We start from the raw sequence: 19050 nt of genomic DNA, 5'->3' as shown, positions 1-19050 counted from the left end.
CCCCATCTAGCAATGTCCCCCATCTAGTAATGTCCCCCATCTAGCAATGTCCCCCATCTACCAGTGTTCTCGTCCCCCCATCTAGCAATGTCCCCCATCTACCAGTGTTCTAGTTCCCCCATCTAGCAATGTCCCCCATCTACCAGTGTCCCAGTTCCCCCATCGACCAGTGTTCTAAGTTTCTGTCTCTGCTCTTTATTTTATTTTTCTTCCATCTGCTTCCTTGGGTTGGATAAAATATGTGGATGTTTGTTTCAATGGAAAAAAAATAAGCTGTGGTCAGACAATTTCTTCTTTTCTTTGAGATGTAAGACACGAAGGAATTTTACGTTTGAGACCTTTCATTCGGATAACAATGCAAACAATCTGCTGAGAAGTAAATCGTGTTTTCGGAGTGTTTGTTATTTCAAGACACTGTAATCTTAAAGACTTAAAGATCGCATGTACTAAGGCTGGCCCTGTCTCTGCATGTGCTCCTTCGTCTCTCCAGTGGTGTTGTGGGATTTCAGAGTCTCCAGCTAACGTATATTGTTTCTCGTTACGTAAGTGCGGGGGTACCCAGCTGAGTGGTTTCCGTCGTGAGGTACGGGTGTGTTTGTGTGTTTTCTGTGATGCCTCTCAAATGTGTCCCTAAGCTGGACCGTGAGGACTTGACGCTGGTGCCTGTGTGTGCTGGAGTGACCAGCCTCTATTCTGCCATAAACTGACAAAAGGCCAGTTTTTTTATTTTGGCACCAAATTTTTTTGTGGTCAAATTGAAAGCTTGATCAGTTACCCTACTTGTAGGAAAAAATCTAAGTGAACTTGACTAGGTTTTTAAAAAAAATAGAATTCAAATTTTGGGATAGCTCTATATTTAAATGGTTACTCTGACAAAAAAAACACCTATTTTGCTTGGAAACTGCTGTGAATAAAACAAGGCGGTTTTTTTTCAGTTTACGGCAGGATTGTGGTGGGAGTTCCAGAAGGAGCAGTGGCCGACACTTTGTGAAGAAATGGTCGTCTGAGGAGAGCCTGAGGAGGTTTCTCAAACTGGCTGTTCTTCATCGCTACCTCAGAATTATACAATTTTAGCTGACGTGTTTGGCCATTTTGAGTTGCTAAGACCATGAGGTCAGAAAGCTAATGTTCTGTCTGCTCTATCAAAATCGTAAGAATATTTGTGAGGCAGTGTGGTGGAATCAGGCTCTCTGCAAAATAATCAAAGTGAAGAAACTTGCATTTTTCAACAGGTTGGTTAATTTTTTTTCAAATTTTTGTTTTTTGGCTCAACACCTTTCATGCCCATTAAAAACCCATTTCTGTGTTGATTTTTCTGAAAAATATTGATTAAAGGCACAAAAAATGTACATTTTCAGTTACCACGGACTCTTAAGATAAGGTAATAACGAATCTTTGGCGGTCTTTTTTTCATTAATTTTACCTCTGAAAACAGGTGACCCCCACCTCCTTCATTCGCAAATATCTCGACTTGTATTCAAGATAAATGGATATTTTTTTCATCCAAATAAAGACAATTGAACAAGCTTTAAGATGATACCAATAACTCTACATGCCCAAAAATTGCCGAGAGCCTGATTCCACCACGCTGCCTCACATTTAGAGTTGTTATCAAGATATTCAAAGAATTGCATTCGAAAAAATTGGCATGTTGTGAAACTAAAAAAATTTGACGGTATATTTCTCAAAACTAGGTATTGAATTCCGAGGTAGCGAAATGCTCGAGTGAAAAAGGAGGACACACGTGCGTCGTGCAGGATATTTGAGCTGTGTTTGTTTTATGGTGAAAGCTTAATTTGGAGTGGTAGATTGGAGAACGATTGCGGATTTGAATTAGGGGTCCTGATTGATGGAAAGGGGAATTTTTAGTTACTCCATGTTTAGTCATTGATGAAGGGAAAGGGGAATTTTGAGTTCCTCCATGTTTAGTCATTGATGAAGTGTTCAATGAAATCATGGTGCTTCTGGCTGAGGCTGGAAGTGCCAGTAGTGAGCTCTGTCGTCTGTCCCAGGTGTTACCCTGGTGTGTGGGTGTGTATGTGTGTGTGTGTGTTTTTGAGTGTGTATGTGGCTGTGTTTTTGTTGGTATGAAAAGAACATGTGTACATAGTTAAATTAAGTGACAGTTCACATGCATACACATAGCTAAAAAGGTGTCATGTGTGTGTGTGTGTGTGTGTGTGTGTGTGTGTGTGTGTGTGTATGTGTGAGAGAAGGATGCTTTAGTGTGTGTGAGATTTTGCTTTGTGTGTGTGGTGAGGAGAACTGTTCTGCCCTCCCATGGCTCACTCCTGTCCACTGTGGGAAAGAGACAACAGTCTAAGCCCTGAGGCAGACGGCAAAGCCCAGACGCCGGGTGTGTGGTGTGAATGTTCTGTGGTGAGTTGTGTGGTGTGAATGTTCTGTGGTGAGTTGTGTAGTGTGAATGTTCTGTGGTGAGTTGTGTGGTGTGAATGTTCTGTGGTGAGTTGTGTGGTGTGAATGTTCTGTGATAAGTTGTGTGGTGTGAATGTTCTGTGGTGAGCTGTGTGGACATGACAGTAGACAGCATACGTCGACAGTATGTGCCCAAGTATGTGAAGACTTACGTGTGTGTGTGTGTGCGCGTGCGTGTGTGTGTCAGTATATGCGTGCGTATGTGCGTGCATTTGTGTGTGTGTATGTGTGTGCATTTGTGACATGACATGGTAACAATTGATTGGAGTTGTCACTGTGTCGTATCATCGTACATTTAATTTGCATGACCACTTTCGTTCCCAAAGTTATGCTGTGAATGATTTCAATTGAGCTATATATATATATTTCTGTTGGATGACGAGAGTGTCCATGAAGAATTCTTCTTGGGTTGTAGCTGGGACCCGTAGTGGCTCTCTTTCCTCTTTCAAATCTTTTGTGCAGAGGGGGAAATGCAGTTTTGTTTCAATGCCTGCTCTATTTTAACAGCATTTTGATGTTACTTCTCAAACGTTACCATATTGGATAGTTTGAAACTGATTTAAATAAAAATTGAGCTTGAGATGGCAGGCACAATTACAAGGGACCGGGTGGTCTGTGCTTGGCTTCAGGCGTGTTGTTAATGCCTCGTCTTTTACTCACTACAACATTCAATCAAGGAAAGAGGACTTTCAGTGTTGTGGGCAGGTCTTGCTGTACAGGCTGTCTAAGAAAAAAGAAAAAAAAGAGGACCTAGATCTACTTAAAGGGTTACTAAGTAATAACCTCTTTCATCTCTACTCTGATTATAACAAGAAAAATTCTAACAAATAAAATTCAACCGTGAGGACATCAAGTTTGTAAATTTGTGGAAAATCTAGGCTAAAACAGCACCTGGACATGGATGGCTGGTGCCTCTATAAATAAATCATTGGTCGTCAGGTCATGAGGAAAATCGACCAACGTGTTTGAGAAAAATTAGGAGTTAAAGATTTTAATCAAAATTGGGAAAACGCTAAATTTGACTTCTTATAAGCGTTGAGCTACAGGGGCGTGATCGGCCCATTCTGGTTTCAGGACAAAGACAGTAAAGCCAAAACATTATCCTCTGATAGATATAAGTAAACGTGCCAAGAAAGTTTTATAGAAGTTTAGGGAAGTGTTCCGCCATACATGCTACAGGCCTGGTTCCTGTGGGATGAGGCCACAAACCACTCATGAACAGTGACCCTGAGATGGCTGCAAGGAAGGTTTGGGGAATGCCTTTTCAGCCGAAAATTTACAAATGGTTGGTTACCACATTCCCCTCAACTTGAGCCCCTTCAATTTTTACTGAAGGGTTTTTTGGGTGGGTTTTTTTTTTTTTTTTGGACAGAGTCCAGGGAGACAACCCACAAACAGTGGAACAGTTGAATGTTAATTTTGAAAAGGACATCAAAAAATCCATCCAGATTATTCAAAATTTTCAGTGGCATGTTAGAGCTTGTGTGGAAAGAAATGGTCTACGCCTGGATTTTTAAATAGCAAACACTTTCTTGGAGTTTATTTAGCAATATAAATTTTGTTGTATTAATTTTTTCTTCAATGCACAAACAGTGACTATTTGAAATAGAACAAAGATGGTTGATTTTGAAGAAGTTGCAAAGTTTTACGTTTCAGTCAATTTTGATTGAAATTCTTTTAATTTGATATTTTTCTAAAAACTGGATTGATTTTTTCTATATTGACAAATGTAACGTCCTCGTTGTTGAATTTTATTTCTGCGAAGTTTGATGAAAATCGGTTCCAAGATAACATAGTTATTGCCGTTTAAGTGGGTCCTCTTTTTTTTTCAGACACCCGGTATTTCTATACCTGTACATATCATTGACAAGCCTGTTGGAAATATTCCAAGCCCAGAAAGCAAAATTTTCCAGGAGAGATTACGAAATGGTTCATTCGTTTAACAATAATGCTTATTTTATGTATCATTTTTTTTGCTTTTTTTGACATTAAAAATTCGAATTTTGGCAAAATATCTCTTGGGCACATTCTACTAATGGGGAAACTAATGATAACAACTTTTCAAAATTTTTTGACCAAGTAGATTTTAACGGCTGGCTGACGATCTATGTTGTAAGGAGACGGTATTTGCATTAGTAAGCCGAGGTTTATTATATTCTCAATGTCAGTATCCACACAAGGACATTGGTACTCCAGGGATGTTTTGTTTCTGTTGACAATAATGGATTTTGAAAGAAGAAAAAAAAAAGAACACGGTGATGGCCAAGGCTAGTAAAGGGAACAGAGACACATTGTGTCTGATGAGAGCTGGGGTTGTCCTGGATTCTTTTGTTGCTGCTGTTGTTGCTATATAGAAACACTCTTTGTCTCATCTTGTCTTTGCTTTTGTCCTCTCAGCATTCAGTTGTGTGACTGAAATTAATTTATTCACAAGCCCCTTCATGATGTATATATATATAATAAAAGACTGTGTATCATATCAAAATGTCTGGGACACTGTACGATGTCATAGACAAGGGATGGAGTTGGTTTTGTGTGTTCTCAGTGAAATTCCTTTTGCTTCTTCGATTTTGCAGTACATGACTTGAGGGAAAGCCGCTCCGTCCGTCTGTCTCTGATGTTTCCTGTTTCTACCAAAAGCTCTCTTCTTTCTCTTGACGTAGAGCTGTGGCTGTAATCCAGGGGGGGGGGGGGGGTTACTGCGCTGGTTGTGTGAATGGCTGCCGAAAATGTTCAAGGAGGACTTATGTGGTTAATAGAACTGTCAGCAAATACAGAAAGTATCAGTTGACCATTCAATCTCTGATTGTAGAATGACTCTATAAGATTAGGAACAAAAGTCTAGCCTTTAGATAAAGAGCTCCTGATGACATCTGTCCTGTAGAAGAACAGGTTTGAGTGGTTGTAAGTAAATTAGTTTCTTTGATAATGATACTGGTTCAGGGGTGCGGAGAATTTGTGCTCTACATAGTACCTGGTCTATTATATATACTGTCAGTATTTCTGCAGCACAGTTTGTTACACAGTTTGGGGGGAGGTCAACTTAACACAGCCCTTACCGCGGCCGGGCACACACACTCGTGTACTGACACACTCATCTGTGGTTGATGTGTTGTTAGCTTTCGCACAAATTTGATTCTGCCAAGTTGTTTATGAAGACCTTTGATTTTTGGCGGGCAAATAAGCCGATACCGTTATCGCTTGACTAATGTACTGTCTTGGGAGATTTTATCTTTACAAGAAAATGGGTCAGATTTGGAGCCAGTGAGCCGTAAATGTCCGTGGTTGTGGTCTCGTCTTGTGTGACGTAGTCCTGGTGTGCCTGTGGTCTGTACAATTCTGTCCCAGTTTTTGCTCTGTATTTTTCATGTCCACGCCATTTAGAGAATGCCTTGAGTAGCGTGTGTAACTTTTTCATGACAAAATGGTTGTTGAACAGTTGCTGTGGTTAAGTTAGCGAGAAATTAAAGTTTTTCGGGAGGGAGGAGAGCCGGCCACTTTTGGCAAGAGTAATGTCATGTTGTTTGCTCCTTCTGCTTCTACTTGGGGAATCTTTTTGTTATAATTCTTGTTCTGAACTTGGTTCTAGTGTTTGACGGGAACTTTGTCATAACGCACAAGTAAAGCTGTAGTGTAGAGTTTTGTGAACATGATGCATTTGTTGACCCAGTCTGGCTAGGTGGAGCGTATAGATGTCAGGCAGGATATGTGACCCGAATCAGATGGAGAAAAGATGAAGTGACCTATACTGTGTTTCCGATAGATATTGTTCTCTGAATTAGACGTGAGTGAAATCATAGGCAATAATGTTCTTAATTGTTTCAAGTTGTTATTCAAAGCTGTTGAGGAAAAATGTTACATTGAGAAGAACTGGGGTAGGGGGGTGGGGTTCCATTGTACGAGGCTGTGAGTGCAAGCATTAGAAAAGTACTGTAAATACTGTATAAACATTTGTGCTATCTATAGCTCTCTGAGCCGACTGCAGACATCATAGACATTTTGTACATACACTGTGTAACTTATTCTTCTCTGCTTTACTTCATAGCTTGTTTGTTGAATTTGATTTGGAATGATTGATTAGATGATTGACAGGTTTACTGATGAACTATTGACTGGTTTACTGATGAACTGATTGATTCTCCTTTCATCCTATTGCTGTGTGGGAGCACTGTTGACATCCTTCCGGAGTTTCCGGGTTACCTAATTTATTCATGTCCCTCTAGGGGCTTGTTTGTCTATTTCAACTGTTTGTGGTCTTGTGCAAGTTTGCTTTTGGAATGTCTCCCCGTTGAACACGGAGTGGGGGAATTTATTACATGTTATGTTATACCCCCACCTCTGCCTCTTAGTCTTACTCCCTCCCCCCTCCCTTCACAGAGATATATGTAAGTTGTGAGTGAGCAAGGTGTCTCGGAAGTTGTGTGTTTCTGGTGTTGATGTACGCTTTGTTCAGCCTGTACGTCTACTTGTTACTTCACTGTATCGAGGTACGTGTCGAAGACGTTGCATTAAAAAAGTAATAATAATGGCACCGCAGATCAGGAATGGAAAGAGTAATAATGGCACCGCAGATCAGGAATGGATAAGACGAGACGGCAGTTTAGAGTTTGGTACAATTTGTTTCTCAAGTGCAGGAGACCGAGGTATAGAACAGTTGTTGGGAGATGACAGGTTGGACTATTTCTACTGGGCTGTAGGCCTACCTTACCATGTGGAGGGGATAGAGTCTTGGCCGTCAGGAAGCAACCCCCATCTCAAATTATCGTCATCCAGGGCAGAAACTATTACAGCTATCTCATCAAACATATTCGCTACAAGAGAAGCTATACGGGCCGACAGATGAACTGAGCAGGACGGCCCAATTTATGATAGATACCAGACTTCAAGTGTGATGCGATCGAGGAGAAGAAGAAGAAGATCAAACATATTTTGGGGGTACAGTTATCGGGATGATTTCAGAAAATTTGTTTTTTTGTGAGAACAAACAAGGCAAGTTGGCCTTCTCAAAGTTTTCTTTGTGTAAGTTGTGTTAATGAATGTTTCTCTCTCTCTCTCATACACCCTCGTGGGTGTTTGGCAGGTTGTCAGGTGTGGTTTACTCCTTTTTCCTATCCAATATATGTGAGGCAGCGTGGTGAAATCAGGCGCTCGTCAAAATAATCGAAGTGAAGAAACTGGCATTTTTTCGCAGGTTTGTGAATTTTTATCGATTTTTTGTTTTCTGGCTTAACACCTTTCATGCCCATTTAAAAACACATTTCTGTGTGAACTTTACTGGAAAAACGTTGATTAAAGGCGAAAAAAAATGCACATTTTCAGTTTCCACAGACTCCCCAACTAAGGAAATAACTAATCTTTGGGAGCCATTTTCTTACTAATTTTACGTCTGAATCCAGGTGACCCCACCTCCTTCATTTCCAAATATCTTGACTTGTATTCAAGATAAATGAGTATTTTTTTCATCTAAACACAGCAAATGAACAAGCTTTAAAATGACAGCAATAACTCCACATGACCGGAAATTGACGAGAGCATGATTCCACCATGTCATGACACACACATATATATGTATATGTTATCCTGGTCTCTCCTCCTTTTTTGTGTTTGTTCCTCTCTTTGAACACCTCTAATCTTCTGCCCCTATATGACGATATTGTGTTACTAGTGCCCTAAAACTCTTACAATACACCCCCCCCCCCCCCCCCCCAGGGCAGTGCCACTGACTGAAGTGTCTTTAGGCCATTCCCAAAGGGGGGACATTAACATGTTTTTATGCACAGTAGAATTGTCAATGGGCTGATTTATCAATGTCATGCTCATACTGTGCTGGAACAACAGAAGGGGAACTGCTGCGTTTTCTTTCCTAATCCTTACTATCTCCATTTTTCTGCTTCTTCTTTTGTATGTTTGTCACTTTCTTGTGACCCGCTATTTCTGGGGTGCCTTGATAGTCGAAGCAGACTTTGTGCTGTTGAAGCTAGAGAGGAGAGCAGAGTAAGCCTGATTCCCTGTAAGGACTTTTCTGTTGACATCCACCCCTTGGCGCTCATATGACTTTATGCAGTTGCAGGCGCCGTAAAAAACCTCTACTAATACTAAACTAAAACTGTTACTAGTGTTACAAAAACCAAACAAACTTGTTTTTCTGAGTCTCCTGTCTGTGCTGAAGCTGCCTCAACACTGAACATCCTATTCTCTCTTCCTCATGGTGAGCACCCTGACAACTCAGTTTGCTAGTTGGAGGAAGAATGATGAGGAGAGATGCTATAAACCGTGTTTAAGCTTATTATGTGTTCAATATGTTATTCAGAAATGAAGTAGGAACTCTGTCCCTTTACCCAGACTTTATAGATTTCCCGATTATCAGACGCACATCTCATACATGAATTAGTGTCACTCTTATGTATCAGCAGGGGTATATATAGTTATAAAGAATTTAGTTTTGTTTAATATATTATTATATTATAAAAATCTGGGGCTCAATAAAACTGCTCTCACGTTTTGAGTTGATGGTAGTAATGTTAATGTAAGTATTGTTAGTCTCAACTTTCCCCGCAGATTAGGTAGTAGTAGAGGCACCCAATATATATATATATATATTATACTTGTACTTGGGACAAGAATGAGGACAAGTGTTGTGCAATTTTGTAGAATTTGTCGGTTCTTGTTTGCCATACAAATGTGCTCCTTGTCTGCTCCAATCACTGACTGTTACTTACCCATGACAGTTGTCCACATTAACTGTCATTTTGTCTTTGTTTCTGTCATGTGTGGACATTAAGTCTACTGCCAAGGATGGGTACAGGAGGACAGTTTCCTGAATACATCTTTCTCTCCTTCTTAATATATTTTGCTCTATGCTGTCCCTTGTTGACAATAATATATGCATGCTCTGAGAGTCAAAAAGTACTATGTTATTATGCCATTCATTATTGTTGTTCTTGTAGTTAGAATGTTTTGCCTGCAGGTCTGCAAAAAAAAAAAAAGTCTGTTTTTCCAGTCGCCCCCGTGTTCTGTCCCAAGTGAACTGTGGAATTTTGGCTCAGTTCAGTACAGAGGTGTTGTCAAAGGACGTACCTATAGTTTACGTGTGGGTGGGTCTCACGTTCCCAGAGTTCTGTTGGGGTTACAGAAGTGTGTGTTGTTCCAGAGTTTGTTGGGGGTTACAGAAGTGCGTGTTGTTTCAGAGTTGTGTTGGGGTTACAGAAGTGCGTGTTGTTCCAGAGTTTGTTGGGGGTTACAGAAGTGCGTGTTGTTTCAGAGTTGTGTTGGGTTCGTCCTCCGTTTGTGTGGCGGTTTGTTTGTTTGTTCTTTGCCATTACTTGACGGAGGATTCTGGGACGTCCTTTGGTTCGGTTTTGCTTTATGTCTAATGTTCTGGGAATCTTCCTGGACCCAGTGTAGCACTCAGAGATACCACTCTGTTCATGTGTCATTACATCCAGACCTTTGGTGGTTGGCGGGTGCTCTGGCGTGGTTTGTTTGCTCCTTCTTTTTTATCGAACGTACTCTACTGTCCTTATCTCTCCTTTTTTTTTTTTTTTTTTTGTTACTCTCTTGTAACAACTCTAATCTTCGGCACCTGTAAGTTATACGACCTAATTGTGTTTCAAGTGCCGTAAAAGTGTTACTAAAATAAGACACTGTTCACGTGTTGTTGCGTCCGGACTGTTTCGTTGTTGGTGTGGAGTTTAGGCTTCAAGAATTTTTTTTGTGTATCTCCAAACCAGCGGAACTGTAGAGGCAAATGGTTCTTTCCCGTATATATATATATATAATATGATTATTAATTTATCCCCAGTTGTTCTGTTGTTTATGTAAAAATGTAGGCTTTCAGGGTGTTCATAATGTTGAGAGGATCTAAAGAAAGTCTTGTTCTTTTTTCCTTCTGAATTGTCCGAATAATTTGTCAAATGTAGTCTTGTGTCAGATTTCTGCTTTCAGGGTCTACGTAGTGTACAGAGAATCAAAAGCCCTCAGCAGGACCCGTCGTTTCTCCCCACTCATCTGGCTGATTTTGTCCGACTTTATCGTTGTTTGTTTGGTTCTAATGGCAGTGAGCCTTTGTGTGATGTCATCTCATGCAGTAGTGTTTATGACGTCATCCCACACAGTCTTTGTGACATCATCACAGTCTTTATGACATCATCAGACACAGATTTGTGACATCATCACAGTCTTTATGACATCATCAGACACAGATTTGTGACATCATCACAGTCTTTATGACATCATCAGACACAGATTTGTGACATCATCACAGTCTTTATGACATCATCAGACACAGTCTGTTGTGGCCCAGCACCCGGCTGGGTGGGTGGAGCTCTTTTGTGCATCATTTACATTACTTACAACACCCCCCCCCCCCTCTCCCCCCATCCTCACCCACCCCATCTCGTGGTTTTTTTGGTTGATATGTTTTACATCGACTGCCATCATATGAAATAAAAACGGAAAAAAACAAACCCAACCCACTTTCTGGTTTCTTGGTTTGCAGTTTTGAATTGTTATAAGTTGTCTCACCCACTCACTCACCCACTCACCCAGTCACTCACCCACTCACTCACCCACTCACCCAGTCACTCACTCACTCACTCACTCACCCACTCACTCACTCACTCACTCACCCACTCACTCACTCACCCACTCACTCACTCACTCACTCACTCACTCACTCACTCACTCACCCACTCACTCACTCACTCACTCACCCACTCACTCACTCACCCACTCACTCACTCACTCACTCACTCACCCACCCACTCACTCACTCACTCACTCATTCACTCACTCATTCACTCACTCACTCACTCACTCACTCATTCACTCACCCACTCACTCACTCATTCACTCACTCACTCATTCACTCACTCACTCACTCACTCACTCACTCACTCACTCACTCACTCACTCACTCATTTACTTGTACAAACTTTGCCATTTTTAAATAAAGGGGGATAACTTGGGGCTGCTTCTCTTTGTAAAGTGCTGAGAATCTTTTTTCTTGGCCTTCAGATCTTTATCAGAATATTCAATCTGTTCTCGGCTGTATTTATCATGATCCCTCTACAACCCAACGTGTTACACACGACAAGGTTTGAAGAAAACACTTGATAAATCAGCACTTTATTTGGGCTCTTTCTTTCCAATCAAACAAAACTATTGTATTTTTTTCTCCTCCTTCTTTTTTGTGTTTGTTACTCTCTTGTAACACCTCTAGTCTTCGGCACTTGTATGACCTGACTGTGTTGCAAGTGCCTTGAAACACTTACTAAAACAAAAACAAACAAATCAACACTTTATAATGACCATTTTTTTTATTTACACAGACCTGAGCTCGTAGCGGGAGCTCCACACGGAATGAAACATTACATCATAATCTGACCACTCTTCATGGATAATGATGATGGATGTACAACTTGACAAGAATAGTTTATCATCACTGATCCTTCGGTAGACGTCTTGGAGGGGGGGGGGGGGATACCAGTCAAAATCAGAACATAAATTCCAGGAAAGTAAAGAAAAACCAAAATGATGAAGACGATTACACAGACAGAAACTTGAACAGAAAAATTATATATATGTTTTCCTCCACCTAGTTTCTGCTTTTTCGGAACTTTTTCAACCTCTTTGGGGTTCTTTTCTTTTTTAATATTTATAAATTTATAATTACATGAAGCCAGTATTTTAACTTTATAAGTTTTTAGAAGTTTTAATGTAATGCAATTACTATCATTGAGGCTTTCTAAATAATGCTAGTATGTCCTTTTTCGTGTTTTATACTTGACTACAGAACTCCACAGAAAGGCTTTAAAATTGAGTCAAAGTTAGTTTCCAACAGGAGTTGCATGGTTTGAGAGTAACATCAAAGACAGGTTGGAGAAGGAAAAAATTGCGAGACAGCGTGGTGGAATCAGGCTCTCGTCAAAATACTCAAAGTGAAGAAACTTGTGTTTTTCCGCAGGTTTATTAAATTTTTTTCAAATTTTTTTTTTTGGCTCAACACCTTTCATGCCTATTAAAGAACTGATCTCTGTGGAAAATTTTCTGAAAAACGTTGATTAAAGGCACAAAAAATGTAAATTGTCAGTTACCACGGACTCTTATGCTAAAGAAATAAATCATCTTTGGCGGCCATTTTCTCACTAATTTTACCTCTGAAAACAGGTGACCTCCACCTTTCTTTCGCAAATATCTCGACTTGTATTCAAGATAAATGGATATGTTTTTCACCAAAATAAAGACAATTGAACAAGCTTTAAGATGATACCAAAAACTTTACCTGCCCAAAAATTGACGAGAGCCTGATTCCACCACGCTGCCTCACAATTTATCTTTGGGGGTTTTTTTTACTTAAAAATTGAACAATGACAAACCTACAGCATGGGCCTGACGTTGCTTAATACAAAACTATCTGTAGGTTTTCTGCTTGTATTAAGTCAAATGGTCGCCTAAGAAACATGGAAAATTGCCGCAGTGAGAAGTAAAGCGGTTTGGTCAAACCTTCCACTAGATCTAGCGCTAACAACCCATGGAGTCAGACAGTGACAAAACTTCCAAAACCTCAGACATGAAACAGACACATTGAAAAAAAAAAAAAAACTACAGTGGAATAATTACCGTAAAAATTTAAAAATCATTCTTACAGTGAGTATTTAGTTTGTTCACAGCGACGATGGTAACGATGACTCATTAGTGCTATCACTCAGGGAAACATTAATTGTAACCAGTTATTCATTAACCGAATCCAACTTGTTTAATCAAGTAATAGTTATTCATATTTGACTAATCTGTTAAATATTAATAATATACTTTGACTTGACATTGATAATCAATTGGACGTTCACCAAGTGCTGACTGAGAGACCCTAATCCCGTATCCCATAACTTGTTTCAAAAACAACATATATGACCTTGAAGTTTAAGTGTTCTACAATATAAAATAATTGCCTACAGATCAAAACTGTCAGTCCTCATTGTGTTCAAATTATACAAAGTATAAATCTTTTTGGGATGCTGTCGTCAGTTCTACACAAGGTCAGGGAAAATATAAGGTCGATCCCTACTGTTAAAGTACATTTCTCACTTAATGTTAATTGGTGCAACCCGCAAATCACGGAACTGCATTGGAATAAAGAGTACAGCTATGCGATGAGAGACACACACTAACAATACAAAATCTGTTTAGTTGACTGTGGGTGGGTAGAACATTGTTCAGTAACTGTCGAGTCAATCATCACTGTGACTCTATACTCCCTTCCCCCTCCCCAGAAATGTGAATTCGGGCAAAACGTAGATGATTTGTTCACAGATGGCTTAGAACAAAAAACAAGATGACATGAAAAAAACATTAAAATGAGAGGAGGAGACTGATGGGGTAAAAGAGGAGACTGATGGGGTAAAAGAGGAGACTGATGGGGTAAAAGAGGAGACTGATGGGGTAAAAGAGGAGACTGATGGGGTGAAAGAGGAGACTGATGGGGTGAAAGAGGAGACTGATGGGGTAAAAGAGGAGACTGATGGGGTGAAAGAGGAGACTGATGGGGTAAAAGAGGAGACTGATGGGGTGAAAGAGGAGACTGATGGGGTGAAAGAGGAGACTGATGGGGTAAAAGAGGAGACTGATGGGGTAAAAGAGGAGACTGATGGGGTAAAAGAGGAGACTGATGGGGTAAAAGAGGAGACTGATGGGGTGAAAGAGGAGACTGATGGGGTAAAAGAGGAGACTGATGGGGCAGGGGGTGGGGGGTGGGGTTGCAGATCACAAGCCAGAGAGATACAACAAAATGCCTGGAAACAACATAAACAAGAAAACGAGGAACGCACCGAAACAGCACGTACGTAGTAGGGAGGAACCCTCCACCAACTCCATGAGAAAAAGAGAGAATGAGAATGGGCCACGGAGAGGAACGTAACATCTCTCATTCCTGATGATCTGATGGGTTGGGGTTGTTTGTTTTTTTTCATCTTTTCCATATATTCAGTGCTAAGGTGCCAGAGAGACAAAGTAAAATGTAAAAGGGGAAGGGTTGGAACAATACCTAAAGCATAGCAAATGGTGAAGAAAATTATGCAGCTCGATTTCAAAGGAAGAAACCGCTAACACATGACAAATAATTCAGAAGCTAGATTGTTGAACTGTGGAAAGGGCCGCACAGCTTTAAAAAATTAAGCAGTCGCATTATCAATAATTAGGATGGTAATCATTTAAATGATACTCAAAAGAATAACAATAGACTTAATTAAAATAGTAGTAATAATAATAATATAAAAAACACAATAATAATAATAATCTGATAATAAAGTTAATGATGATTGACAATAAAAAAGGTACCAATGAAATGTGGCCACAGATTTGATGAAGATGAGGATTTACAAAAATGACACACATCGTAGAACTAGCAGATCGTAAAACAAGAGAGCATCATAACGAAACGACCGTTGTGAAACACACCACAAAATGAGTCACAAATAAATTATACATTCGGTAAGGAACAAAAATCTTTGGTAGAAATTAGGATAAAACACATTGGGCCAAAGTGGGAGTGGCTGTGACCTCCCAAGCAGTCCTAGGTATATATATATACGTACGCGCGGAGCCGAAGCCGACTGATTGCCTGTGCGGTGAGGTGAAGAAATTATAATATATTTAAAACATGGCATTGTACAGTATCATAAAAGTCTTACAGTAACACAGGAGCAGGTGAGTGGTGGGCGGTAGAAGTCAACACTTCTCTCCTTATGATTATCAGAAAAGAACAAAGAAATACTAATAGTAATAGTAATAGTGTAACATTTGCTAAAAAGTTCAAATTTCAAAATGAAAGGACAGAAAAGCTGGTAGGACATTCTGTCATAGTTTATTCTTTCTGTCATAGTTTATTCTTTCTGTCATAGTTTATTCTTTCTGTCATAGTTTATTCTTTCTGTCATAGTTTATTCTTTCTGTCATAGTTTATTCTTTCTGTCATAGTTTATTCTTTCTGTCATAGTTTATTCTTTCTGTCATAGTTTATTCTTTCTGTCATAGTTTATTCTTTCTGTCATAGTTTATTCTTTCTGTCATAGTTTATTCTTTCTGTCATAGTTTATTCTTTCTGTCATAGTTTATTCTTTCTGTCATAGTTTATTCTTTCTGTCATAGTTTATTCTTTCTGTCATAGTTTATTCTTTCTGTCATAGTTTATTCTTTCTGTCATAGTTTATTCTTTCTGTCATAGTTTATTCTTTCTGTCATAGTTTATTCTTTCTGTCATAGTTTATTCTTTCTGTCATAGTTTATTCTTTCTGTCATAGTTTATTCTTTCTGTCATAGTTTATTCTTTCTGTCATAGTTTAATATGAACCTCTCAAATTTGCAAAGAAGGGGCAAAGTCTAGAAACTTCCGTGAACATAGGAAAGGAGTCTGATCGACTACACGTCTGCTTGGGATTTTACATTTCCATGAAGGGTGTGGATATTTTATTTTAGCTCTGTTTAAGTTTCGCAGCTTAACGAGTTTGTCAGAAGGGTAATTCTTTTTTTTGCATAGTTCCTATTCTATGTACTGAGACTGATTAAGAATTCCAATCCTGTTGTTACTAAAATGACCTAATAACAGTGAGAAGCAAAGAAGATGGGAGACAGCCGAACTACAAGTGAAAATTCCTAAAGTCAGTTTTTTAAAAAAAATAGCGACTGGCAAGCCGCAATCATATCGATTTATCAAATTAAAATGTCATGTAAAATGAATCGTGGAAACAGAACCTTTAAGCTTACGTAAAAGACACACATAAAGTGTCAGGTAAACAGAGGCAACGTAACACATTTTTCGCATCATGCAAACAGAGAAGACGTGACACATGGAGTTTTATACTGATAGTTCACGTAATAATAGTATGGTAACAGCTGACATGATGAAAATTGACATAATGTAAGATTGACTGAACTTTTGAGTACTCCAGAAGGCCACTAGAGGTGGGCAAAATCCGGATAATCTATGATAACCGGATAATTCTCAATGAAACATTATTCGAATTCAGACTCCTAACTCTCTTTTTTCCTGACCCTTTAGCCGAAGTGGGCGCACCCATTTGTTGAAATGATGCTACCCGCTTGCCGAAGAAGTTCATATAATATTATTTGCCGAAGAGGTGCACTAAGAGAGTATCCAGATTTTGCTAAAGCGACTCATTGCCCAGCCCTAAAGGTCACCATTTGTCTCTGAACCCAAAGTCTGAGAGAAACTGAACAAAGTTTTTGTTAAAAACCCCAGTCACTGAGGTTTTACTTGAACTTTTTTTGTACTCACATACATTTTTATTTCTAGGATCAAAAGTAAGTGGAAAAGCAACTTTCATTTTGGACATAATAATCAACGTGTAAGGCATGGATATTTTGTTACTGAGCTCTCACTGGTAACTTGTTTGCACTTAGAACAAAGGATTTTGTTCAGAATTATAATATGTAATTATGTTTATATGAATTGGATGTCACCATATAGAGGAATCCGCACAGACTTCAAATGAATCAAGTGCTGGGGAGGGGGGGTCTTATACTAAAAGTGGGGGGGGGGTTCTTATACTAAAAGTAACACTGCCCACTAATTCTCAACTGACGCCTTTTTGAGTACTCAAGACATCAGTCAAATCACAACCACGAAAGAACCATGTTCTGGTAACAACAAAGAATATTATGAGTAATTGAATCATCAATAAAGAGTTTCCATGGCAAACAATTCAACTCAGACATAAAGAAACTTCTATCGTCTCTGACTCGGTATATCTGTCGGTCACACTTTGTCCAGATTTAGCAGTACAAAAAAATCTAGGAAAACAGTAATGCTATGGAAAGATGAAAGAAAAGAGATGAGGTATGTTCAAGAACACTTCCTGTACCGTCAGTTCATTCCTCTATGACCTTATTTTCAATTTATATTTAAAAGGGCTACGAGAATGTCAACGCAAAACCTTGCACACGTTTCTTGACTTCTCCACAAAGACAACTTGGAAGGTTACTGTTTATATTCTCCTACCACAAAATCTTCCATCCTCAAAAAAAATTAGAAAAATAAAAAAGTTTTTGTCATTTAGACATTAATAAAAACCTAACATCGTCTCACTCTTTATATGACACTTGTAAAAATGTTCAGTAAATTTCTCAGTCAGATCTATCGTAACACTCACAGCGTAAAGTTTCTTGTCTTTTCAAACGTAAGGACAAGAGAGATGAAAAGCGCAAATATATCATTCTCACACATAATATGTTGGCCATGTTGGACAAAAATAATTTCTACAAATACATGAATGAATCAGCGTTCTAAATGATTGTGTTATCAAAGAGTTCAGCCAGACACACTGTGACAGTCCCATGTAATACTTGGCACATCCATATTTGTCCACACACACACACACACACACACACACACACACACATGCACACACCTTAACGCAAGCAAACACACATATATAATATATATATATATATATTATATATTATATATAGGCAACAGCACATCTATACTGTGACTGGCCAAAATGAGACCCAGTTTTATGTCATCATACATGCATACAAAATTTCAGAATTTCAAATTTCCATCTGTGAAAAATATTTGGCTGAAAGTATCAAATCTACACGCACCTATGTGCTTCAAAACAAATCACTCTTACATTTTTTCACCAGGTGCACACAGACATACGTTTGAAAGATACCGCACATAGCACATATTTCAAAACAAGCACACAAACAAGGGTACACACTCTAACAAACACACTTATATATATATATATATACATTTTCAAACAAACACAGGTGCAAGCACACCTGCTATTTCCCAAACTGCTCTAGTTGACAGAGAGACATTATCATCCACAATGAAAGTAGAAACTGCTCCACCCTCCCCCCCACAGGTCAACAAAACACACTCCATCCATACCTCCCACATCAGTGAAAACTAATTCTCAGGATATACATTTTAGTTCACTTATCGTATCCTTCCTTCTCAAGATCTCTCTATCTCAAAAAACAAATGAATATCTCACCATCTCTCCTGCCACAACACCGCACCAGAGAAGTAGAACATTCACACCACAGCCAGAGGTTGAAACAAGAATTAAAGAGAAAAAAACAAGAAAACAGTTTACTTTTAGTTCTAAAACGCTAAGCAATACCAAGAAGTTTTTGCTGACAGCTAAAAGAGGCCAATTCACCCTACATTTCGCTCACAGAAAAAAAGAAAACTTTTAGTTCTAAAACGCTGAGCAATGCCAAGAAGTTTTTGCTGACAGCTAAAAGAGGCCAATTCACAGAAAAAAATAAAAAAATTCAATCTTCAATTCAGTGGTTTAGTCATCATAATTATTGTCAAAGAAATTACGGCAAAGTTTTAAAAGTTTTTGAAAGCCTAAAATAACCTCCAGGAGTGTGGTGCGGTGTGAACATCTCGGTGCTTTCACGCACACAATCCCACAACACACACACATACATACTCATGGCATTTTCACATTAATATAGCAGGCTAAATAATATATAACGTATATATATATATATTTATATAATATAATATGTATATAACATGACTGATCCTGTGAGCAGCGAGAGACGACATGTTGGGAAATGTGTCTGATGAATGAAAAT

The sequence above is a fragment of the Aplysia californica genome, unplaced genomic scaffold (assembly GCF_000002075.1).
Source record: "Aplysia californica isolate F4 #8 unplaced genomic scaffold, AplCal3.0 scaffold01145, whole genome shotgun sequence".
NCBI classification, from domain to species: domain Eukaryota; kingdom Metazoa; phylum Mollusca; class Gastropoda; order Aplysiida; family Aplysiidae; genus Aplysia; species Aplysia californica.
This window is presented reverse-complemented; position numbering follows the sequence as displayed.